The sequence below is a fragment of the Balearica regulorum genome, chromosome 12 (genome assembly GCF_011004875.1).
Source record: "Balearica regulorum gibbericeps isolate bBalReg1 chromosome 12, bBalReg1.pri, whole genome shotgun sequence".
NCBI lineage: Eukaryota > Metazoa > Chordata > Aves > Gruiformes > Gruidae > Balearica > Balearica regulorum.
Window position 1 is genome coordinate 18,298,693 of NC_046195.1, and position 25,363 is coordinate 18,324,055.

The window sequence follows — 25,363 nt, forward strand, 5'->3', positions numbered from 1 at the left end:
CCCTGCCACTTTCTGACCTTTTCTGTAACTTTTGGAGCCTGGTGTGTTGATTTTCTTTTTCTTATTGTTTTTAATCTCCGCGTTAGGCACACAGGTTCCCCGTGCAGGTCAGGTCATTAGGAATGTTAACGTCGAGACAAAGAATTATAAACACGATCTCTAAGTCTCTCTCAATTCATTTCTTCAACCGTTTTATTCGGTTTAAGTGATGAAAAGTGACAGTTCTGAAATAGACAGCTTTTAAAAGTAATGAAGTCAGATGACGCTTTAACCTGTCGATTGCTATAAATCAACTTGGAAAAAGATGAATGAACAATATTATTTGCTGGCTTAACTAGGAGTTAATACAGTGTCGCATTAGGAGCTGCGGGGAGCTGAGCCGGCGTTGGGTGCTGCAGCCCTTCCCCAAGCCTCTCCCCGCCGGGAAAAATAACAACCTTAGAGCAGCAAATATTCCACCTTGTACGGGAACCAGTGTCATTTTCACCGCTTTTATTACGGACTCTCGAAGGGAAAAAGGGGTATTTAAACGATCCCCAACATCCAGCTGGGAAAGGGAGGCATCTGCTATTTTCCTCTTTTTTTTTTTTTTTTTTTTCCTTTCTGGTTTTTTCCTTCCATTTTTAGAGGCCTTCTGAACACAAGTCTCGCCGCGTTACTGGTTTTTAAGGCCAAACTGATCCGAGTACTGAACTCACCACCTCCGCCAGGCAATGCGCGCAGGAACGTTTTCAAAAATAAATATGGGCCATTTCCTCTCTTTTACCTGATTAATTTATTACCTGCATACTAACAGGCACGAGGGGGTGGGGAAGAAAGATAAGGAAAAAAAAATTCAGGAGGAATAACAGAGGAGGAAAAGGTCGATTCTTTTCGGGGGAAAAAAAAAAAAAAAAAAAAAGACAATTTTCGCTGGCGAAGCCTCTCTCCTTGCGAGTGCAAGTGTGGGCAGGACATCGCCTCCCTCCCATCCCTTCCCGGACTCGCCTGCAACCCGCAAAATATTGCAAAGGAAGTAATTAACGCTCTTTTCTAATGAATTATTATGAATGAATTAATGACTGTGATTACATGTGCGGAGGGCTCGCTCCCGCAGGCTCCCCCTGCGCCCTCCCCAAATCCTGCTCGGGTCTGCCGGCGGCACAGGGCTCCTGCCCTGCTCCCGGCCCCGGCACGCCCAGGCTTGGGGGTACGGAGGGTTTGTCTTTGCTCTTGGAAAACAGAAAAACTTCTCGGATTTTTATAAACATTCGGATTATTTGTCTTTAGGTTGTAAAATGGTTTTTAAATGAGTAATTAGAAAAACAAACGACGGGAACTCCGTCTGTGATATAGGGCCGGAATAGATTTTTTTAATTGCTTTTTTCCCTCCTTTTTTTTTTCTTTCCTGAAGATAGTGTAAATCAAAGCGTTTGTCTTCGTTTCCCACCACTGTTAACTTTTCTTGATTTTTCTAGTGCTCGCTTTTTTCCCCCCAAGGTGCCGAGGGGCAGAGGTGCGTGCCCCGAGCCCAGCGTTCCCCGGGCCGTGGCAGCGTGTGCGTGGGGCGGTCACGGCCCCGGCTCCGCACCAGCGTCCACAAACGCGGTCCACGGGCTGGGGAGGGGGAAGATGTTGCCCGGGCTTCTTCTATAAAGAGTTATCGATTTTAGGCGAGTCTCGGCGCCCTCACCCCCCAGAGAAATGTGAGAGCAGAGAACTTAAGAGAGAAGTTTCTCTGCTACTTTAAAGGTGACCTTTGGGAAAGTTTCCACACTTTCTCTTTTACTGTTCAAGCACTTTATTTGAAGTTTCTTGGCTGTCTACACTTCTCCAAAGCTGAACCTGTCTCTTACATTGCTCCTCTCAAGTCTCTTTATCCTCGAAAAAGATTGAGGTGCAAATACGTCTTTCTTCCCTTTTTTAAAAAAAAAAAAAAAACAATTGATCCCTCTGCATGAAGCTCTTTCTCTCTCGGAAAAAATAACAACCTCTCTCTTTAGAGAAGAGCTTGGGAGAAAGGTAAAATACTTCCATACCTGTTGCAAGTATCTGAAGTGCAGATTCCCCCACTAATTCCCCGTCCCCCCAGTTTAAAACATCATCTAGCGGCCGCGGACTGGGGCTGGGTCCGCCGTGAGTCGGCTGACGGCGTTGCCAGAGCAATTCAGGGATTTGCAGCGGGGTGTGCGTGGGTGCCGACCCCGGGTCGTGCGTGGCCACCCCCCCACCCCCCCCCCCAGGCGGAGTGGGGGCCCTGCCTGCCCCGGCAGCACGGCCCAGCCTTGCCCGTGCCCCGCGGGGGGCCGGGGGGGGAACGGGACGGGACACAGCGCTTCCCTCACCCGCCACCACCCGTGTATTTTCCAGGCGCTCCCGGGAGGTTTCCACGAGGTTTATTAGCACGGAAGATGCGGAGGCAGCGGCAGGCGAAGATTTATTTTTACGGTAGGAGTTTATAGGGGCGACCTTGGCCCAGCTTCCCTTGCACCCCCCCACCCCCCCCGGGACACCAACCCCGAGATGCCCCGGCCTCGGGCTGGGGCCGGAGCCGGCCCGAGCGAGTCCCCTGCCCCGGCCAGCCCCAGGGTGCCCGGCACCGGGGAAAAGGCCACGGAAAGAAACTTTCCCCTCTATGATTGTGTTACCTTTGGGTGAAGGTGTAATGAAAATCCTCGGAAAATGTTACACAACACGAGGATACCCTTTTGGAGCAAAGTTTCCAGAAAAGCCTGGCCGCTTCCCTGGGGGCGGGGGGCGATGCTGGGGGCGACGTGATCTCCCGGGAAGCACAAGCGCATCCTCCGCGGTCCCGCCGCGGCTTCCCCCCCCCGCCCTTCCCGGGCCGGCCGCCGCCGAAACGTGAGCCCGAAAATAATATAACCCGTCTGCGGCCGCAGACATATCTCTCGCCCTTACAGTGTTACAAAAAGCATTTAAATTAATCAGGGCGCTCCCCAAGGCTGCTAATTAGGTAGGAAGGGAAGGGAGGGCTGGCCGGGGCCGGCGGGCAGCGCGGCCGCGGGTTTTGCGCTGCCTGTGTCTCGCCGGGAGGAGCCCGCGGGTTGTGTCCCCCCCTTCCCGGGGGTAAGGGCTGGGGAGGGGCCGGGGGCTGGTGCTTTGCCCCCGGCGGGGCGACACGTTAAGTTACCGGTGCCGGCGGGCGCTGCGAGCAGGAGCAGAGGGATGCGGGGCGGGGGGGGGGAGCCTCCGGAGGCGTGGGGGGTGCGTGTGTGTGTGTACACGGGACACGCAGCTTCCACCGGGCTGTCCCGGGGATCATGGGATTAGGGAGGACATTGTAGCCGGGGAGCTGCATCCCCCCCCCAATCCAACTCCACCAGGAGCTGAAGGGTGGGTTTATTTTATTTAATTATATTTTATTTTAATTGACCAGATCTCGCGATAAGGCAAACCTGGCGAGAGCTGGCTCTCCCCCCCCCCCCCCCCGCCCCCCCCCCGCCACCAAAGTTGTGATGAAAAAAAGCAGAATAAATAAGTCTCCCCCACCTCATCACCGCTCTGCACCGTAAAGGCATCTTGCCCGGAGCGGGGTGGGGGGCGAGGGCCAGGTGGGGGGCTCGTCCCTAAGGCTTACAGTGAAAATCTCCTGTCCGGGTGGCATCTCCGGGTTGGGGGCGGGGGGATGCTGGAGACAGGGGAGCAGCCCCCAGGAGACCCCCTCTCCCTAAGTCCCGAACTGAATATTGCAATGTTTGCAACCTCCCCCCTTCCCCACTCCTCGCAGGAACCGGCTCTCCTATTCCCAACCTGACGGGCACCACGCCCCTCGCAAATCCAGCCCGGGGATGCACCTTCTTTCTTGCTACTACTTTTTTTATTATTATTATTATTATTATTATTATTATTATTATTATTATTAGCCGGCTCCGCTGCTGCCAAGCGGCACAGGCGAAGGGCTGTGGGTTTTGCATTTCCTTTTTTTTTTTTTTGGGGGGGGGGTGTTTGGGTTTTTTTTTGGTTTTTTTTTTTTTTTTTTTGGCCATGGCAAAAGGAGGGGCTTTAGGGCGAGGCTTTAGGGCATCAGGTGAAGCGTGGAGCCGGGGCCGGGGCCGCAGCCCCGCTCCGCCCGCAGCTGCCGCCCGCTCCCCCGCACCGCAGCGCCGGTGGCTCCGCGCTGCGCCGGGTGGGTGGGAAGCGGGGGGGGGGGTGGGGGGGTGTTGGGGGGAGGGCTTGGAAAACCGTCCAATTTTCCTGTGAAAGAGAAGAAAATAATCAGGGGGGAGAGGGACTGTGGTGAATTGGTGTGAAGGAAGTGGGATTATTGCCTTAATTTTGGACAATGATAAGCGAATGAGGTAAAAACAAAACTCGCTTCATTATATACAACAAAATGTAATTTATACCCAGGGATGCCTGTCCACTGAGATTTACATCATTTGCCGATAGCGATCACACTTATTACTTTTCTTCAAAGACTTTTTTTTCCCCCTTTAAAAAAAAAAAGAAGAGGGCATTTGTGCTAAATTGCCCAATGCTAGTGTGATAACTGTCAAAAGTTTGACATCAAAGGGAACTAATATTATTCAGTTACCAGAGGAGCTGTCTGTCCAAATAAGAATATCTTAATTACTGAATCACAACGGTAGAAAAGGGAACAGATCTGAAAAGGAGAGGGGCTGTCGGGGGGTGTGTGGGGGGGGAGCTTTCAGTCTGTTCCTTTTTGATGAACCATCTATATTAGGCCACTGGGCGATTCTTAATCATGTTTAGTGGTTTATACCCTTTCTCTCTCCCCACCGGTCCTCTGAACTTTATAACTATATGTAAACACGTTGTCAGTTTGAAAATAATCTTCTCTGGGTTCTTGTTAGAAGAAATTTCAATCTTCTTCAGTTCTAGATTAGGCAGTCTAGTTTTCTCTATCAGTGAATGGACTGGGGTTTCTTGGACAATAATGTGCCAATTGTTGATGGTTTGTGACCCATAAAATGTGAGGGTGACTATTCTGGCTTTGGTATGTAATTATGCAAAACACTTTCTATAAAGGCTTGCCATCTGATCTAATGACAGTCCCTGCGGTCTATTTCAAAAAGGGAGGGTCTCTATATACAGCTCCTGAGAGAAAGAAAAGTAACATTTTGTTTTAATACAAGTTTTATGGGAAAAAATGGACAAATACAGAAACATCTGAACACATAGGCAGGCGTTTTCGGGACAAATTAAACTAATGACGAGTTATTTTATTAAGTTAATCATAACAACACCACGCATCTATAGCATAGGGGTAGGGACAAACTATGTGAAATCCCTATAGGGGAAAAAAAAAAAAAATACTATCTGCAACTCCTAAGCACCTTGGCAGAGATGGGAGGTCGCCGCGGAGGAGGTGGACGCCGGGGGTCCCGCACCAGCCTCCCACCTCTGCGGGCTTTCGCCATCCCACCAGAGCCGTTTATTTCCCTCCTTTTTGAAGCTGCAGAGCAAGCCGGGATTCTACCTTAGCAAGCTTGTGCAAATGAGGTGGGCGCTTGGGATGACACCTATCGTGCTGTTACATGGACGGGGGATTTCACCTGAGAAATTAACGCCAATAAAATGAAATAACCAGGATCGGCGTAAACAGCCCCATCTCTCCAAAGAGTCTGGGGCAAGAAAGGGTTTCTTTTAAACAGGTGAACAGGAGGGCAGGAAGGAAGGAGATACAGCAGTTCCCTTAAAGGAAAGGGAAAAAGTTGGAAATGTTTGGTTTGTGGTTGTGGTTTGGGGTTGTTTTTTTTTAAGTATTTTTTTCTTTTCCCCTTCCTTCTGCTTTCTTGAAAGGAGGGACGCTAAAGGGCTTCGGCTGCTTTGGTTGCTACCAAATGACATTGCTGCTACGTCACGGGACAAAACATAAACACTGCTGCCAATTTAAATTGATGTATAAAGATTAATGGGAGATGAAGCATACTAACAACCTGGATTATAATGGCAGGAATAGTTATTATTTCTCCAGAGCACATACATGTGTACGGAGAGCCATAGGGAGCGCACACTCGTCGCTAGAATTTTATCTCTCCACATAGGCATGATGTGTGTCCACCGTGACATGTTTAATTCCCCCGTGGACTAAACTAATACGATTAAAAAAAAAGAAAGAAAGCAAGAAAGGCTGATTAAAAGGGAGAATCAACAAAATATCAACATGCCACAGAGAGGAAGGAGGAATAGATAATTAGAAGCAAAAGAGGAGCAGGTAATTACGATCTGAAATTAAATATGATGTTTAAGACGTCTCCTTTGTACTGCAGCGAAGATTTCAGATTCATACACATAATAAACACTCAGGTTGTCATCTGGAGGTGCAAATCTGAAAGATATTCCAACAAATGAAGTGCTGGCAGAGAGAGGTATAAAGAGATCTCCGCCTGTCAGGGGTCAGACAGCCTGAGATTGCTTCTAGAGATCTTTTGAAAATTTCACACGATTGAAGGCTTAGGGGCTTTGCTGCGTTCGCATTTCAAACTCAGATCAGCGGGATCACAATCAAAAATAGAGGTCTGGAAAATTTTGATGCAAAGATGGCCACAGGCTTCAGTGATTTTTTTTTCTTCTTCTTCTTCTTCTCCCAGACAGACACTCTGACATGACTATGATCCCTGGGATGACAGAGTTGTCAGAAAAGAAAGAGAAAATAGCATCTTGTCTTGTAACTTCCTATCAGTCAAAAGGAATGTAGGATCCTCTTTCCAATAAAAGAGAGGGAGAGGGAGCAAGAGGGGGAGAGGGGGAAGACGAGGCTTTCTTACCAAGCAAAGCAAAGTGAAGAGACTTCTGTGTTTTATAATTAATATTCCACACCTAAACGTTTCTGATCTCTTCCCTTTACAGTCCTCCCACCCCATCACCTTCTTCTCCTTTACAATTTCAATTTTAGAACAATTCATGTCCTCCGAAACAGTGTGCATAAGGGATATAATATTCGCTACGTGTATATTCGTGTCTAATACTGTATCATTCATCATATATGCCTACATGAAATAGATTGCAATTTTTACTCGAACTTAATGTAAAGACATGATTTTTGATACAAATACTTCATCCTATTATTGTTTTATTTAAACCATTAAATCGTTCTAAGAAATTTTGTTTAAAGTCTAAAAAAAAGAAGTCGAAATAACGGGCGGAAATAGAAAATTAAAGTGTCCTCCTAAGAGCGGAGGAACAGCAAAAGACGGATTAAACCAACGGGAATTGTGTTAAAACATATATTCAGTATATTCTATTTATAACTCTTTTGGAAAGGTCAGGTGCAATAGGAAGTATTTTATCATCTTAACTATTTCAAATTAATTGCTATTGATTTGTTGACCAGGAGGAAGAGTAGTTAGCTCAGCTCAGGTCTAATTATTGTGGTTTCTAAAAGAAAGGATGCGGGTAACTTTCCGAAAGGAACGAGCTGGGTTGGGAAGTGGGAACTTGCCGGGATGCTCTTTCCTAATTAGCTCCGAGGCGAGCGTTTGGGGATCTCGGATCAAGGGAAAGTTTCCTCCTCTGTATTTTACTCCTAGGTGTTCTGCAAGCTAAATCTTAGGAAATAGTAAAAACTCACTCGTATTTCACATCTTGGATGGATTTTTGTTTGATTGATTTTTTTTATTTATTTTTAAACTAACTCTTCCCTGGCGCCGGCTACGCTTCCTCAGGTAAAGAGAGGACAGGGAAGCAGTGAAAACGTGCTTTTGGTAATTGACCTTATTTGTATATTGTTCTTTATGAAAGAAAAAAATATTAACAAGAAAGATGAGCATTTTTTCCCCTCGGAAGGGATGAAACAGGATTCAGACTCCGCTCAGTAACCACAGTTTCACAATCTCTCTCGAAATAAAAAATAACCGCCCTGCCACACTGGGAAGCAGAAAATAACCTCTGCAAAAAGCTTAAAATGCTGAGATTTGCATTGTTAAAGTTGCGATAAGAAAGCTTGTATTTAAAACCGCCAAAGTTTCCCGTTTTCCTCCTCCCCTCCCCGAATCTGACAGTGGTAACTCTGGCAAATGACATCTCAATAATGAACAAAACATTTTTTTTTTTTTTTTTTTTGCCTTGCCATCTGAAGCATTCAGTTAATTAACAAAAAAACCCCACCAACCCTATTTTGCGTGGACCCCACCTTTTCTAAAAGAAGGATGAGAATTGTAAGAAGAAAAATTATCGACGAACTTGAGGGTGTGAAGAAAAAAACTTGTGAGAGATGCGTTTGCGGTGTATTTTCCTCTGCTGGGAATATTTCTGGGCTGTCATAAAAATGAACCTACGCGGTAGTGGAAGCAATTTCCTGAAGATAATAAACACGATTAAAGAATTTCAAATAAAGTAATTCGAACATGCAGTGATGGATTGGTTTAAAAGATTATCAGAAACATCTTTTTTTTGGGGGGGGATTCCCCTCCCCGAAAAGATACACCAAAATTAGGAGGATTCGGGTTTTTGTGCTCTTCTGCCTGTATCTGGGTGGTGATGTGTTTGCAATCCAGGTTTTCGGGTACAACTTTAGAAATAGGGAAATAAAGACAGAAAATCTGAGAAACAGAGTTAGAAGGACGGAAGATTGAAGGCATTCGACGGGCAGCGGGAAGGAACAGAAATAAGTTAATTTATAAGAACTATTTCCCTCCTTGGGGGGAAAAAACCCAAGTATTTTTGCAGATACACAACATAAATTTTATCTTCTGCCGAATTCCCCGCTTTGAGCTGAACAAACCGTATTTAGGGAGGGGGGGAAAAAAGATAGACAAATTGATGCAAATCCTGAACATGTCTTTACCATCGAGCTGCCCTGGAAACCGGCACGTTTGTGCTCGTATCGCGTTGATATTTTTTAATCTCTGCAAAGGTCCCGTCCCGCTGCGGGGAGTTCGTACCTGGTCGGAGGGGAGGGAGGGGAGGACGGGACAAGCAGCAAACGAACTTGGCAGGAGGGAATCGTTGCCATTCTGGGCAAGGACGCGGGGCAGGAGTTTAACTTTCAAACTTTTACTTGGGAAGAGTAAAAAAAAAAAAAATATAAAAAAAAAATTTAATATTAAAGAGCTGGCTTGAGAGGAGGGCGGTGGGCGCTGGGTTGAAGTGGTGATTCCCCCTCCTGCGGGTTTTCGCTGAGGCTGAGGGAGGAGAGGTAGGGAATTTGTATTCCTTTCACCCTAGAGATGGGCAAGATTGTCCTGACAAGTGCAAAACGTGGGGGCTCGGACCTTTGTTCTGGGGCTGGCGATTGCAATTTGGAGGTGGCGACTTATGGTTTCTTCCTTTTTAAAGAAAAGCGGGACGGTGCGTGGCCGGAGATTTCTCGCTCAATAAAGTTTTCACAGATCGAGGGTGGGGTTTTTTCTTTTCTTTTTTTGTTTTTGTTTTGAAGCCTGGCCAACAGCTCTCTAACAAACGTGGAAATTAATGGCAACCCTCCTGGTGACTCCAGCCCGCTTGGCGAGAGCGTCCCTAACCCGGGGCAGGAGCAGGCGAAAGGACCCGATCCTGTCGCCCTGTCCCAGGAAATCCACCTGGCTCTCGCTCTGCTCTATTTTTTTTTTTTTTTTTTTTTTTTTTTTTTGGCGGGTGTGTGCGTATTATCTTTAATTCCCCAAATCGGGATGCCCCATCACATCTTTCCCCCTCGCCGCATCCAACCTCTCGCTGCCCCACGACCACGCAGGACGTGGGCAAGTGTCAGCAACGGGATGAAGTCCCAGCTGGCTCTGGGAGCTGGATGTGATTCCCGGGGCCCGATCCTGCCTTCCCCCCCCCCTCCTCAGGGCACCCCTTTCCCCCCCCTTCCTCGACGGGGGGGTCAGCCGGCTGCGGGCCGGGGGCAGGGGCGGGCGGGTTCGGGCAGGGGCACCGCGCTCCGCCGGCTGCCACACGGCGAGGTGGAAACCACATCAGTTACATGTGTCGAATGCAAACACCTCCTACGGCACATAACGCCTTTTCATATACCCTCCAAGTAAATTAAATCCTCCTTAAATCTTCGCAATTGCAACTGGAGACGGCAGCTAATATTACCATTAATTGAAATGAGAGCCGCGCTTGACTTATGGGGAGTTTCACTCGGGCTTTTTACACGGGTGATTTAGGGCTTCTCGGTCCCCGTCAGCTTTCTGCTCACACCTTGCAGCCCTGACGTGAAACACTTTACCTTCGCGCACACAGTTAATACTGGGCTGGAAGTGGATGCTTCGCAAAAGTCTATACGTACGGCCTGTACCGTATATGTTGTTTCACGTACATTTGTCATAGAAGCTCGGTTTGCCAAAAATATATGTATGGGAGTCGCAGGGCGTCGCATATACATCCCCGGCCGCGGGTATATGCGCTCCCGGGCACACACTCACGGGGGGGTGTCCACCCCCGCGTGGGCACTTGATCGCGAGTGTGTGCCCTGGGGTGTTTGCAGAGGGCTCGGTGCCTCCGCTTGGTTTGGGGGACCAGAGACCGGGCGGGTGGGGGGGGGCCGCTGGCCGAGGAGAACCGCCAGAATTATTCCCAGGCACCAAATACTGCTGTGGAGATTTCACATGATCTTCTTAATTCCACGTTTTACATTTTATGATTTCTTGCCAGCATCTCAGTGTGTTTCTGTTTAGATATACTAAGCTCCTTGAAATTAATTAACCTGTGGTCAGCAACAAAAAAAAAAAAAAAAAAAAAGTAATACTGGTTAAGCTATATTCCTTTACAACGTTTGGTCACAGTTAGTTACAGAATTTTCCAGCTGTGAAGATGATGTACACTATTTACTGTAATTGAATTGCTGTTATAACACCTTTCAAGAGGAAAAGTGATACATGACAAAAGTTGAGCTGACGCAGAAGCCCCCTTTTCCCTCCCCCCCCCCCCCCCCCCCCCCCCCTTATCTGTAATAAAAACTTCACTGCAGAGACCCCCCCACTCGTGTCTGCCCCGGGGGTGGGTGAGGACCCAGCTCCCCTCGCAGCGGTGCGGAAACCCCTCCGCACACGCGTTCCGCGGCTCCTCTGCAAACCCGGAGCAACCGGCCCACCGGCCCGAGCAAACTCCGCTCATCCCACCGGGAATTCCGGGCTGAAACGGGCACCGGGCTCAGCCCCGAACGCCCAAGTGCTGCTCGGTCGCATCGCAGCATCGGCCAGAAACTGCCGCAGCGGAATCTGCGGCGAGGAGGAGGAGGAGGAGGAGGAGGAGGAGAGGGTGTTCATTTATAGCTTAAAGCGCTCAAAACAACCGTTCTCATGTTTGGGGAGGCAATTGGATTTATTTCCTTCCAACTCGTAATAGATTCTCTAGAGCATCAGAGAGATTATTTTATAAAGTAAATTCAAAGCAGGCTGTTCATTAGATCCCATTATTATTAAAAGGGGACGATCAGTTAGAAAAAATCTATCTAATTTGGAGGAAAAAAACACATATTTTAAATAATTTCTGTAACTTTTGCTACCTTTGGCGGTTTTGGCAAGAGAACAAATAAAAACCCGGAGGAGTTAGAAGTGTTTTTTTTCCCTCTCTCTCGCTTTCTTTTTTTTTTCTTTTTTTTTTTTTTTTTTCCTTCTCAGTGCCACATAACAGCCTTTCCTCCTTCAACTTCAAAGAGGACTGAAAGGACAAACATTCTGATACAGCTAATAATACACCGAGAGAAAGAATTTGCATTCCTTAGCAAATATAAGTGCTCATTAATAGAATCATGTATTTGGCTAAGAACATCTTGCCAGTACCGCTGGGAGATAGGAAGTGTTCATGTGGGGAGGGTTTGAGGAAGAGTTTTGATTGACGTTGTTGGAGCCACATCTTCCCCTTTTCCCCCAGTCATATATATTAGGTCAACGATTACTATTAAAAAAAAAAAAAAAAAAAGTGAAGTAATAATCATAAAGGAACAGATGGGGACAGAGTGCCCTGCGACTTCTGAAAGGCACAGCAAGGACTCGCTGCCTATAAATTCATCAAGATAATACTAATTGCACTCTTAGGCCGTGTCGTAGCTCCCAGCCGGCCGCCCTGCCAGGGGATCCCGCATCCGCGCCCGCATCCGCCCCCGTCTCACCCTCCGGGGCACACGCTTGCACCCCCGTTTCCCTCCGCCTCTGAAGGCGGAGGGTTTACGCGGAAAGAGCTCGCCTTCAGGACGGGGCTCCGGCTGCGCGGAAGGGCGCGGAGGGCCGCGGAGGGCCGCCCGCGGAGGGCAGGGGAGCAGCGATGCTCTTACCCCGCCGCCTCCCCGCACACGGTACCGCCGGGCTCGGGGTCTCTCACCTCCGGGCTCCTGCGGGCCCGTCCATAGCATTAATCTGATTTAAACCCTAACCTCCTGGATGTGCCCAGTGCGGTTCTGACGCACAGCCCCGCCGCACGGACGCGCTAACAGGGTACCGATGGTTTTTGCCATTGATACGGGGTGCAGCAGCCTGTCACAGCATCTCTCGGGGACTGTCACTAGGAGCTCTCTCTTTCCAACTAGCACTTTCTTAGGCTCTAAGCTGAGGTGATTCTACCTAATAGGTGTGGTTGGAAATGGTAAACAAAATTAAAGTGGCTTTCTGATTAAAACTTTGTTCATTTGACTGAGATGAAGACAATTCCAGTGATTATCCAAAGCTTATTTTGCCCTCGTGAGAACTCTCATTTTGTTCCCATTTACTGTACTGTAAATCTGGACATACTCTTCCCTGTAAAGAAGTCTTCTCCCAGAGGGAATAAATCAGCTTGATGTGGACCCCAGGAAAGTTTACTAACACCCAGGTGGGCAAATCTTTCCTGTTTTCAGCACAATAAATTATATTTAAAAAGATAAAATCTTACAGAAATTCAAAAGCAACTTTGCCTTTTAAGGTGATTATCTGGGACTGTCTCCTGCTTTCCTGACTTATGTCTAGAGTTACTGATTCACATCTTGCTACAAAGAAAGAATATAAAAATATCTGGCCAGTGCAGACTGAGTAGGTGTGTCTGCGAGGCGACTCGCAGAGAGGAGACGCTGGATCAGAACTGCAGCTAGACACAGGGACTAGAATTTGATCGCTTGGGTTTCTAGCATCTAGTTTTAAAAGTGTCATAATTAACAGCATTTTAAAGGTGAAAAATATATCCTGAATTGTTATTTTGAAGGACCTGGTAAGTTTATTATCACTTCAGTCTTCAACATCAGGTTTGGATATCCTTCTAGAAGCTAACGCTTAAATCAGCTGCAAGGTTCAGAGCTCGGTGTAAACACTGGACAAGGATATGGCCCTTTGCTGAAAGTTTTACAACATCAAACTTTGTTGCTAACAGTTCCTTTCTGGCTTTCACTCTTCCAGGCTTGTTTAAAGGAGTTTCTTTAGTTTTCATTAGATTTGGAAGCAGCTTTTTCTACATATATGTGAGCATATTTGTATTACTCAAACACAGCTGAACATAATTTGCCTGTGACTTTAGTGGGACCATATTTCATCAGAGCTGCACAGAGGAACGGCACTAGGAAAGTGTCACATGTGGTTCTCCAGGATGGTTTGTGTACGGCAAGAGCAGAAACATGCTTCGGCTTCAAAGAAGTCCTGTATTTTATTAGCATAATCTGTAGAAATTGTCAGTCAGGGGCTTGCTGTTGGTTTAGGCCCAGCGGTCATCAGTCTAATAACCTTCTGACTGAGTTTGGGATTAAAAAGTCAAAAGTTTGTGGTTCATTCAGCAAGCGGGACCCTCCGTCTGAGCACACTGTCATCTGCGTTGACTCTTTGTTCTGCCCCAGTGGTCCCCAGCCCACGCTGGCCCTGGGATAATAATATCAAGCAAGGAATGCACTCTTTTTTTTTTTTTTTCTCCCCTTTCCCCGTCCTTTTTAACTCCTATGGCTGTGAGCAGCCTCGGAGGGTCCATAAGGTTAACAAATTGGGAATTTCAAACCGCTTTGTTTCAGCCTCCCCTGAAACACGCCTGTCGGCTTTGCTCCGGGGCCGTGAACCCGGGAATCCTTCCCGACCGACGGCCCCAAGGCCCCAGAGCTCTCAGGGCCCTGAGCTGCGGGGCCAGCCTCAGCGGGAGACTGCCCCAGGGTGAGGAGCGCAGATCTTCAGGGATGAAACAAAATGTTTCAGATGCAATGAATTGGACATCTGTTTCATCAGAGAAAAAAAGGAAAAAAATTCATCAGCTCTAATGAGAGATGCTAAGATATTTTGGTATGTTGATAGGCTGCCTCCTGCTCCTCACAGCTGGAACAAACATGCTATGTAATCTATTGGCCCCTAGGAACGATTTTTTTTTTCCCCGGGTAATACCTTTTCTTCACATCAGAGCACTGGAGTATCGGTAGCACGCACTCGATGCTTTTCAGTGCACTCTTTAGCAGTTTTGGGTCATTGCCAGCCTTCAATTTACCTGCACGTTCCCTTATCTCTAGGCTGCGGATCCATTCTATGCTGGATTTCTTAAAAACGATGATGTCCTCCTGTGCAAGATATTGTTTTTTTAATTCAGCAGCTCTACCAGTGCTAAAAGTCTGTTTTGTGTCTCTGTTAACATGATCAGGGGATCTGCTTTTACCCTGGGCTTGTCCTGTAGGATTCACCTCCTCCAAATGCTTCCGTACCCTTTAAACGTGCTGGACCAGGCATGCAGGACTTGTTCTTTGTCACATTGAGGACATCTCAGTACCAGCCATCACCTGCAGCAGTCTGTGGCTCAGTGCTGGGTGGCACTCCCGTGTGCTCGTTACTTTATCGAGAGATGTTACCCCTTGGTTCATGGGATTTTTATTAGCAGCTTTGTGTGGACTCTGAATGGTTTTATGGTATATTCCTGGACCTGATCACATTTTCCCCTTTGGTTACAACTTGGTTTTGTGCACAGATTCAGTTCTTGCAAACCGAATTCTTAGTTCTTTGTGCAAGCTTATTTTTCCTGTAAATACAATATTACTTCTGGAATTCTCTCCAGGAAGGAATTCCTCTCCAGCTCCTATTTACTCCATTCCCAGGTACCACTCTTCTCTAGCTGCAACTCCCTCTTGCTTTTATTTGTATTTTCCTCCTTACAAGAGGCGTCAGGAGGCTGAGCTCTACCCAACTCCTTTTACATGCCATGGGCTGAACAGTGCTGTGAAAGACTTCGCTGCTTCTAACACAAAGTACGCGCTTTTCATCTGAAAAGCAGTGACCAGAGATGGTGCGAGTACAGCTGGGATTTCAGCCAGGCACTTGCAGACCAACTTTAGAGTATTGCCTGTGAGAGGACCATTGCTTCTGAGTGGACAACTGCATTTTCCTGGACAGTCCCTGCAAGCTCCTTGCAGCTGCCCCAGCAGTGACGTCTCCAAAGCGCTGTCACCCACGTTTATTCAATGCTTGTTGTAGTACAGTCTCTTCTGGAAGCAGGATCCTGTCTGAAGCTACTGATACCAGCTTGTTGTGCTGTTGACACGGTTGTGAATCCTGTGACTCCCCATATTTCTTTTTTTAGAAGTAGTATTGGGCGCGTTCTATTTTTTAAGCATTCCTTTCATTAAATTGTGCTGATGCCATAGAAAATTGTCAGCTGTCCGTCCTTTCCCCAGACAGGGAATACATCTATATGTATATATATGTATATATGTATGTATAATCACAGCAAGGGGAGGAAAGGGTCAGGTGTTGCTATGGAAAGAGACTATTAATCTGTGACAGAACTGGTACTACGGGAGGTGAGAGCCTTCCCCTGCACAAAATAAGCTTTTAAGAGGAAACTCACGGATAGCCCAGCCTTTCTCCAGGGGACACCTGCCCCAAGTTCAGTAATTTGGTAATTTGCTCCTCTTATTGCTTGCCTTTGCTGATGGCTCTTCAGCCAGATTTTCATTCATTGAAATGTATCCTAGTCTAAACCAGTCTGGATTACATTAGAAAGAAGATTTGTGTGAGGTATTGGCTTGAATGCTTTACGAAGAGCTCGATGGCTAGGTCCCAAAGATTATCATAAGTTTCCCAAAAATCCTGTGATGCCTTATGCCAGCTAGGCATCTACTTATATGCATAAAACATATACTTTTAGTAGGTGTATCCGAAAGGAAAGAAGGGGAAGTTGGATACAAGGGGAGAGATTATCCCCTTCCTCATCTATTCTGTTAAAATTATGTCCCTCGCAGAGCCCAGCTGCATAGCCCTCTCTGGTCCATCGTGGTCATGGGTTTCATCAGGGACTATCACATCAACCAGCCTGCGGCAGATGAAACCAGCTCTGCTCTTACTCGTTAACTCCATCACTGACTGGGAGGAGGGAGCAGAGGGGAAACCTCTGGTGCCTTTGCAGATTTGGTTTCTCTGTGCTCCATGCATGGCCATCCAAATCCACACAAGTGGCTTCAGCTTCCCGAGGCTCCCAGTAAGGATGGGATTGAAGCAGCCACTCCTGACCCACCGGCTGGTCTTTATCTGTGTGCCCCACAAAACATAGGAGACGCATTAGTAACTGTGGCATCTTGATTGCATTTAAAACTAATGAGAGAAAAGGTAGATTTGCCAGCTGAATTTCTCATCTATAAAACTTAGGTTGCACTCCAGGTGCTTTTTACATTATTAGAAGAATTATCTCTCTAGGTGTATTTTTTAACAGCTTGTCTGGTAGCTTCATCCAGGCCTGGCTTAGCGATGGAGCTAGAAATAAAGAACTAAATTAATTTCTTCCCATAAGGCAGGATTTTTCAATCCATTTCACTTTTCCAGCCCCTGCCATTTTTCTCGCTGACCCCAGACCTGCCAGTTGGTGTTACCTCTCCCAGTCACTCGGCGGTTGCCTCATGGACCTCAAGGTCCCTCCTGGCCAAAGGCTGAAAACTGCTGCTTGAAGGAATGTGAACGAGCAGAACGAGCCTCTCTCAGGGTCATTGGCCTGGCACAATACTCACACACACCAAGTAACGTGCCACCAGCAACATTTTATTTTTGCTCTGCCTGCTAGTCTAAATTTCAACTTTTTTTTTTTTTTTTTTTAATTTTCCTTTGCCACAGGAAACATCAGAGGACTGTGGATCAGGGACCACCGGCCTATGCAGAATAAGAAGAGCTGGCTTAGATATTAAAGTATTAACATTTCCTTGCATCTCCTTTATATCTAGCATTTTTAGATTTTTTTTTTAGAAGTAGGTTGATTGATTCTGATATTTTCGTATTGCTCTGGACCCTTACATCCTGGTAAGAAATCATCATGCCTAGCTCTTAAACCTTTGCAATCTGAACGTGTCTCCTTCTTGCAGGCACGCGTGTCTGCGTGCATACACACAGAAACGTGTGTCAATATACAAAGAAGCAGAAAGAGGGGTTTATGTGTCTCTCTCTGGAAATCACACCTGGGAAAAGTGGGGGCAGCTCCTTCCTCTACAGCATTTAGGAATATTCCATGACCCCTCTCCACATTTTGCAGAGCAGATTTTGCTTCAGAACCGGCACTCAGAGAAGGGCTGTGGCCCCAGCTGCTGTGTTGTTAGGATGATTTCTGCTTCCTCCCCAAGATCAGCGACATTTTCAGCCCAGAACAGTGAATGCAGAGAGACAAATGGCAGAATACTTGCAAATATTTGAAGGGGTTTTGCTGATCAGGGTTCAGAGCTCCAGTTAGTCATTATTTCATAGCGCAGAAGAAATACATCTTCGGTCTCCTCTAAGTGATAGACACAGGGTAACAATCACAGGGGCTCCGGTGAACTTCCCGATATTAAGACAGCTAAAGTGCTGTTCAGATGTAATCCAATCAACAAGACACTACTCTAAGCAAGCTGGGCAGCAAAGCAAACTGAACTGATGATCAGCCGGTGCACGGTACCGCCAACGTACAATGATGAGAGTTAAAAATAAAAAAAGAAAAGAGAAAAAGAAAGAACTGGCCTATTTGAAACTTCAGGATAAGGGTCAAGATGTTGCCTGACGTGTGATTATCAGTGGTCACTGGTGACAAGGAGGAGACTGGTGAGAAGGGGAGGGATATGATAAGCAAGAGGTCGCGGTGTGCCTGGAGCAGACAATAGGAGAGTCAGGAAGAAGCACTTATATTTTCTGGAGCAAGGAGATTAATTAGTAAGAAGGGCTGGTTTTGCAGCACAGAGCAGGGTTTCTTCACAAATGGCCCTGAATAGTACCATTATAGAGATGGGGTTGTGTTTCTTCTCTTGGGAATCCATGGTTTGTTTGCTAGTGAGGGAAGAGGGATGCAATCTCCTTGGTTCTGCCAGTAAATCTATCCCAAATAAAAGCAAATCTTAGTAAATAGGGGTTTGTTTGTTCATTTGTTTGTGTGTGTGTGTGCTTTTTGTTTGGTTTTTGGTTGGTTTTTTGGTTGGGTTTTTTTTTGCTTGATAACATGTGCCTTGTTAAATGCTGTCCATCCACATCACTGCGAGTGCTCCTTGAAGTCAGAAGTGTTTACAGGATAAATTTCAACCGGTGAATGAAAGGGTTCATCACCATCACCTTACACAGTTGTTACATACTTTACATCCAGTGTCCATTTTAAATGAAATGACAATTTATGAGACATTGGCTGCTACATCTGACCTATTTGTTATGATCTCGACATTCTTTCAAAGTTCCCACGGCAGAGGGACTGCTGCGCACTCTTACACTGAAGGAGTGCTATGAAGGAAGAGAGGGGGAATGGAGGAAACAGGCAGTTGTAGAAGATGTGGGTAACCAGGTGATCCAAGTTGGCATCATCAGTGAAAAAGAAACTGAGATACAGTAAGGAAGAATTTTATACATATATATATACATATATATATAAAAAAAGAAAACATATGGGCATCTGGGAAGTGAGGTGAAGAAGTGTGACTTTGTTTTAGCATGGAAAAAAGGATGTCTGGAAGATAGGCACAGGATGCTGAGAAAAGTGGTTTGTCACTTGGTTTTGGGGATGGGTGACAGATGGGAGGCTGTGGTGAGGAAGGAGATGCAGAAAGGAGGAGAAGGGGGCACAGAGCAGACCAGGCAGGACCTCAGAAGGGCGGTGGAGGGAAGGTGACAGGCGGTGCAGGTTGGGGGGAGCCAGGGATGGCTGCCAGCCTGTGTGGTGATGGGGTGGCATTGTCAGTGACGATACTGTCAGGCATGGCAGACAATGGGAGTAGGGTATGGGGAATATGGGAGAAGAAAGCACTGTCAGTCGCCACCGCTGACGTGGGAGGGGTGAATTCAGTTTTGATCTCTCAGTGCAGTTCCTCAAAATCTGAGGCCATCTGGACACTGTCCTGTCCCTCATACAAGCTGTCAGCAGCATCGAGGGATTGCTCTGGCAGCCAGGACCTGCTGGTGCATCCAAGAGCCTCGGTGCTCATGGCCAGGAGGGCAGATGGCACCGGATCCACTAGAGTGGCTTTGCACCACCTGGTGCCCCCTGTTTGGGGGAGTCCTGCAGAGCCAGGTGAGCCTGGCTTCGGGCACTGCGGTGTCACTCAGCCGGATGGTGTAGAGCCACCCCTCCACATTGCATCGGGTAGACACCTAAACACCTTTGAGGATATGAGCCATGGTGCAAATGTTCAGGATGGCCATGTTCGGTTTTGGATGGTTGTGTTATGCCATGCACCACCAAAACAGCAGCTTGAGGTGGGTGACAAAGGAGAGTGAGAACTCAGCTGACACAATTGCCTGCAAAGGAACAGATATTTGCTGCAATTGGTTTCTTCAAGCCCATTTCCTCAGCACTTCCTTTGCTCAGTGCAGACCTGATGCAGAAATTAAAATTTGGGCTGGTGTTTTGAGTTGCTCCAGCAACGGGTGGGAGTAGGAGTCTCTGGAAATGTTGGTCATTCCTACTCATGCACACCTATACACCAGGGATTGTTTTATTCAAGAAATATTTTATTGGGACTCGACCATTCCAGTAACAACAGCAGTTTATTATAGCATATCTGATAATGGGGATCTGAAAAGTAAATGCTTTGGGGTAAGAAAGTGATTGTATGTGTTTATTCCTGATCTTAGAGGTGCAGAAAATAATGCCAATGATTGCAGCTCTTCCATGAAAAAAAAAAAAAATTAAAAAAATCAAGGCTCCAAAAAGAACAGTATAAAATTGTGTATTAGAGGAGATGACAAGGGAAGCAAACAGTGACTGCAAATTGGTTAAAGGGTCAGTTCACCCTGCCTGAGGAGCACTGGCCATTTCTCCTCTCACCTTGGGCACTGCCTCTGTGCAGATGCTGCTCCTGGGAGAGGGAGGAGGTTATAGTCTGCTCGTGCAACCTACAGCCCTAACAAACTCTGCTGGCTGAGGAGACCTTGAGACTTTTTAGCTTGAATCCCATATGTGCATGTACTCCTTCCACTGGAAAATATAAATGTTTAAAAATAAATTACATCAGTTTCAGTTAAACTTTAAGACTTCTCCAATCTAGGTATGACTTTCTGGTCACAACCTTTGAGGCAGGTATCCTCATACAAGAATAACAAATTGACCCACAGTGGAGGCATTCACAGAGTGAAATAGAAAGATAAATAGGTTTGAACACAAATGTTTTCTGCATCTTAAATGGGTTCCCTAAGCACTAATTTATTAGTCATTCAGTAAAAGGAAGACAGGAGGAGAAAAAAGAGAAGATTCCAGATTGATAAATTTACAACTGTTTTCATTGTATTTTATCACATAAACTCAAAATACATGTAATGAATTCATATGCAAGTAAACTGCGAAATATCTATGAACACACGAATAACTGTGTATCCTGATGGGACTAGTAGAAAGCAGAGAGCAGTCTCTGAAATTTAGGTTAAACTATAGTGGACCACAGAGCTATGTCACTGTACCTCAGAAGAGGATCTCGCCCAGCACCCACTGCATGGTTACACACACTGCTTTGGGACTGCACTGACGTGACGATTTAGGAAATACACTTAAACGAATGACCTGAAGTGTATGGCACAAAGTACCTGTCATGGACTATCCCAAACTCCTCTTTTGGATAGGAAGAAAAGATGAAAAGCACTGACACAATAGCCTTGACAGGTTCTTGAAAGAACGCTGCGTGGTGAACGTGGTTCAGGGAAGGGACATATTAGCCTCAAATGTTATTAAAGCAGCTACCAATTTAAAAATACATAAACTATAAAAGAAAGGGAGCCATGGCAAAACCTGTTAGCGATGAAATTGGAAAGACAAACATTGCTTACCCAGCTGGTTAAATCATGATGGAGAGGAAAATCAAGCGAAAAATAAACACCAGATTTAGAAGCACGCTCAATGTATCAGGCAGCCTGCAAGAGCTGGTGCCGCTAAGGAAGATCAGTCTATAACCATACCAAAACTGTTCAATTCTGTTCAGTTCTACATAGATCTCTACACTGCAGAGTTTCTCAGCCACCTCCACTCGTGCAGCAAGCAAGCAGTGACCCAGCTCTACCCTTGCTCACTCTGCTGACAGAGAGGACTGGACTTAACTCTCAGAACAGATTCATCTTCATAGAATCATTGAATCCTAGGATGGTTTAGGTTGGAAGAGACCTTAAAGCCCATCTAGTTCCAACCCCTCTGCCATGGGCAGGGACACTCTTCACTAGACCAGGTCGCCCAGGTTGTCACCCATCCAACCTGGCCTTGAGTTCCAGGGATGGGTCATTCGCAACTTCTCTGGGCAACCTGTTCCAGTGCCTCACCACCCTCACAGAAAAGAATTTCTTCCTAATATCTAATCTAAATCTATTATCTTTCAGTTTAAAACCATTACCACTCATCCTATCACTACACTCCCTGATATTTTGGACATCTATATTCCCTCTGAAGATCTAGAGACAGCCTTACAATCATGAACAGATTAAGTTTCAGGAGTATTCAATTAATATCTATTGGGTGGCTTCATTGCTCAACACCCCTTGATTTCAAAACAGGACAAGTTTAAAAACCTTTTTTTCTTTCTGATTAGCTCCTATAAACACAGCTTCTGGGTGTCCAAGCTCTCATGAAAAATCAAAGGAAGCCTCCATGCAAAGCAAAAGTACAGTTGTCATTTCAGTTTACTCATGCTTGTCCCGGAAAATGAAGAGAGGCTTTTCTCACTTTGTTTTTTTCATGCACTTGTGCAACGTGGTTGTGTTTGGAGTTCAACTTCCTATTGTCATGTTGGAAACCCAAACTGTGAATGCAAATTCCCTGATGGATTAGTACCAGATTTCTGAGGCTCATTGCAGAGACATCTTTGAAAATTTGGCCCCATTTTGTAGTGATAACATGACAGATTCCTCTTGTACTGAAATTCTGGTGAGCAATGTGCCTGGAGGTTTGGCTGGTTTGCTAGGATTAAAGTCTGGGTTTTAAGGATGGTAGCTTGTTTTTTCCCCCAAACAACCATCAAAATAGAGATATCTGCTTTTAGAGAAAAACAAATCCACAAAGATAAAAAATTACACCATTATCTCATCTGACTGATGTTTGAAAGCTCCCAACTAAGCCTGTGCTCCCTCTGTGTTAAATTCCTCTGCTAAAACAGGGGCCTGTTTTTTCTTTGATTGCTTTAAGCAGACAGGATTTCTAGAGAAGCTCACTTTCACCCTGTTTAGTTCAGAAATTAAACTGGGTTTCTGTCCCTTACTGATCCTGAGCATACACCTTATATGACTTCTCACCTTGGGCTCCTGTTAAAGGACCCAGAGCGTTGGGTGTGATGGCTCTTCTTCCCCCATCCCAAGCTTGCATTGTTCTGTCACACAAAAGGACATCCTTGTGCCAGCATCAAGTCCACTAGCTCCTTCACTTGTTCAAAGATATCATTTTATGATGGATTTTTTTCTCAAGCCCTTGCCAATTAAATTCAGTTTAATAACTCTGACCATTTATGTGACACATTTCATCTTGGAAGAGCTAATAAAAACACTAATTACTGTTCAGAGTGTTCCCAAGAGGTAGCTTATCATTATCACATCCTCGTTCTGTTGATAGGGAAACTGAGGCAACGTGATTTGCACAGGACAACAGACTGGAGTCCTTGCCAAACCACCCAGGTGAGTTCAGCGCTGTGTGGTTTCCCATGTGGGGCAAAATCTACTTCTGTTGGGTATAAATGGAGGAATACTGTGGTATCTCTGGTTTTTCTTCCAGAGTTCAGCAAAAGAAACAGCTGAGAGCACAGAGCTGTCAAGTCTTTGATTAGACTTCCCACTGTTGCCTCAACACCCTTGGCAAAAGCGGAGTCTGCTCTCAAAGGCAGCGGGATCTTGGGTAAGAAAGAGATGCAGCAGTCTCCCAGTGACTTCCAAGGGCTTTTTGAGTTGGGGCTGAGTGAGTTCATCCATGGACATATGCCAAGATGAGCTGTCCTTGCAATCGTGGCCGTGCTGCTACAGCAGACCCGTGTGATTGTCACCAGCACCTGGGGCATTTGAAGGAAGATGTGAAGGTGAACGGAGGAAGCCAGGCTGTGAAAATAATGTCTCTGTGTCTTCCAGTTCTCTGCTGGGCATCAAACTTAAAATGCCAGTAACTCTTTTCTCCCTTGTTCTTAAGAGGAAAGCTGTATTTGAAGTAGGGCAACATGCCTTAATTTGAGAAATTTAATGCCTTCGAAGCATCTCCAAAGCAAAATTAGCAAATAGAAAAAAAACCACCCCAGAAGTCAAAGCAGGAAAACCTATGTATGCAGTTCCAACATCAAAGGAATATTACCTGCGCTTTCATCTCCTTTTCCTCTTGTGAGTCAAAGGTACAACATATTACTGCATATTTTAAGCATTTTCTATTTTGAAAGCTTAAATGTCAGTGTAATTCCCCAATGGTAATTTCTGCTGTGCTGTTCCAGGCTGGTACTTCAACAGAACTTCTCCCGGTTTTCACACAGTTATCTCCATCTCCACCTTTGATAGTTTTGTGCCCAGTTGCTTCAAGTATTCACTCTGGATTTGAACTGGTTCATATTCCTCGACAATTTGCTTTGAACACTGTCAAATGAGGTATGGTACTGCCTTTTGTGTGGACATTTTTGATGTCCTACTTTTCCCTGGTTCCCCCATCCTCTTCTCTCTCAAGTGAGGATCGTCTGGTTGCATCTAGACTTACTTGCTTTTCAGAGCTGCCTACAATAGAACCACCTGGAAAAGAACATATTTTTTTTATTTAATCTTTTTCCATGTTTCTTTCTTTAGAATGAACTTTGCGTTTGAGGATTATTGACAAATCTGTTTGAAAAAAATGTGTGAAGAAAAACCTTTATGGTCCATCTTGTGGTAAAAAGTGGGTATTTCTTTGCTCATTTGAATGTCAGTGGATTATTTATGCTGGTGTAATGTTTTGAAGAGATAAAATACTCCCCACTGTGCTACATGCAAATCTCTGCAATGTAAACATAAATAGTTGTTGCACATGCATAATCAAAGACATTTTTTATAATTATTGTTGGATAGTTCAGTCCCCTAAATAGTATCATCTGGTGTAAATCAGTGTAGCTCCACTGAAGCCTGCAAAGCCCCTACCGATTTGTACCAGATGGGACTCAAACTCTTCACTCTAAGTTTAGTCCTTCTGAGGGGGGCGGGGAGGGAGGAAAGCAAAAGCGTGGTAGTCCTTGAAAAAGAAGTTCTTTGTTAATTCATGGAAAGTTAGTAGAGCAAGAATGGCAGGGACTTGCCTTGATCCATATGTATGCCTCAGCCCTTATCTAGGGAGAACATTTCTGCGATGAGGGAAAGCATGGGTTTCTGTGCCAGGTTAGTTCTTGGCCCCTCTGCCCAGACTATTGCAAAGATTTGCCAGATAATGTCATTTATAATGTGAACTCCTTTCTGCTGAGATTTGGGCTAAGATCACCAGCTCTTTAGCATAGGCCAGCAAAGCGCTGCCAGATGCTAAGAATTTTCAGTCGTTCACAACCTCTGCTGCATTTTTAGATGCCTAAAGGTGAAGGGCTCAAAATCTGGTTTTCTGTCCCCAGAGCGATCTTTTTTTACTGTCACGCAGCAGTATCTTTTCTCCAATGTGGTACACAGCACAAAGAACTTTCTAAAGCTACTTTGACACCTGATTCTACTCCAGCTGAAGACAACAACCTCAATCTTAACCTTTTGGGGTTCTGTAGACAAACTTCGCTCTGAGTTAATATAAAATACAATATTCAGTAGCATTTACTTTCATAAATTAATTTATACTACATCATCCAAATAGCTGCTAGTGGAGACTACCTGTGCAGGTTTTAATGCTATAAATATGCATTTATTTCCAAATCATCGATGCTATTAACTGGCATACAAAGTGTTTTATCCAACAGGCATGAAGCTAAATTTGCATAAAAAGAGGTGGACAATTAGGGGATTGTTCCCCCTCTTTTGAACGCGGATAGCAAAAATATCCACTAAATACTGAATTATTGCTTATTATAAGATTATAAAATGTTCACCTAGACTTCAAGGAGGAGCAAGATTTTACAGAAGTGAAGAGTACACGCATACACACAGACTATAACTGTATCCAGCTTTCAAATAACTAA

General features: G+C 45.6%; 1 long non-coding RNA gene across 1 annotated transcript; it reads left to right on the plus strand.

Annotated features, from left to right (window-relative positions):
* Positions 1–2,232: 2,232 nt before the first annotated feature.
* On the plus strand, positions 2,233–24,411 carry LOC142603538 (uncharacterized). Its single transcript, XR_012837491.1, has 3 exons — positions 2,233–2,427; positions 22,828–22,889; positions 22,987–24,411. It is a non-coding gene; the product is annotated as an uncharacterized LOC142603538 (long non-coding RNA).
* Positions 24,412–25,363: the final 952 nt, after the last annotated feature.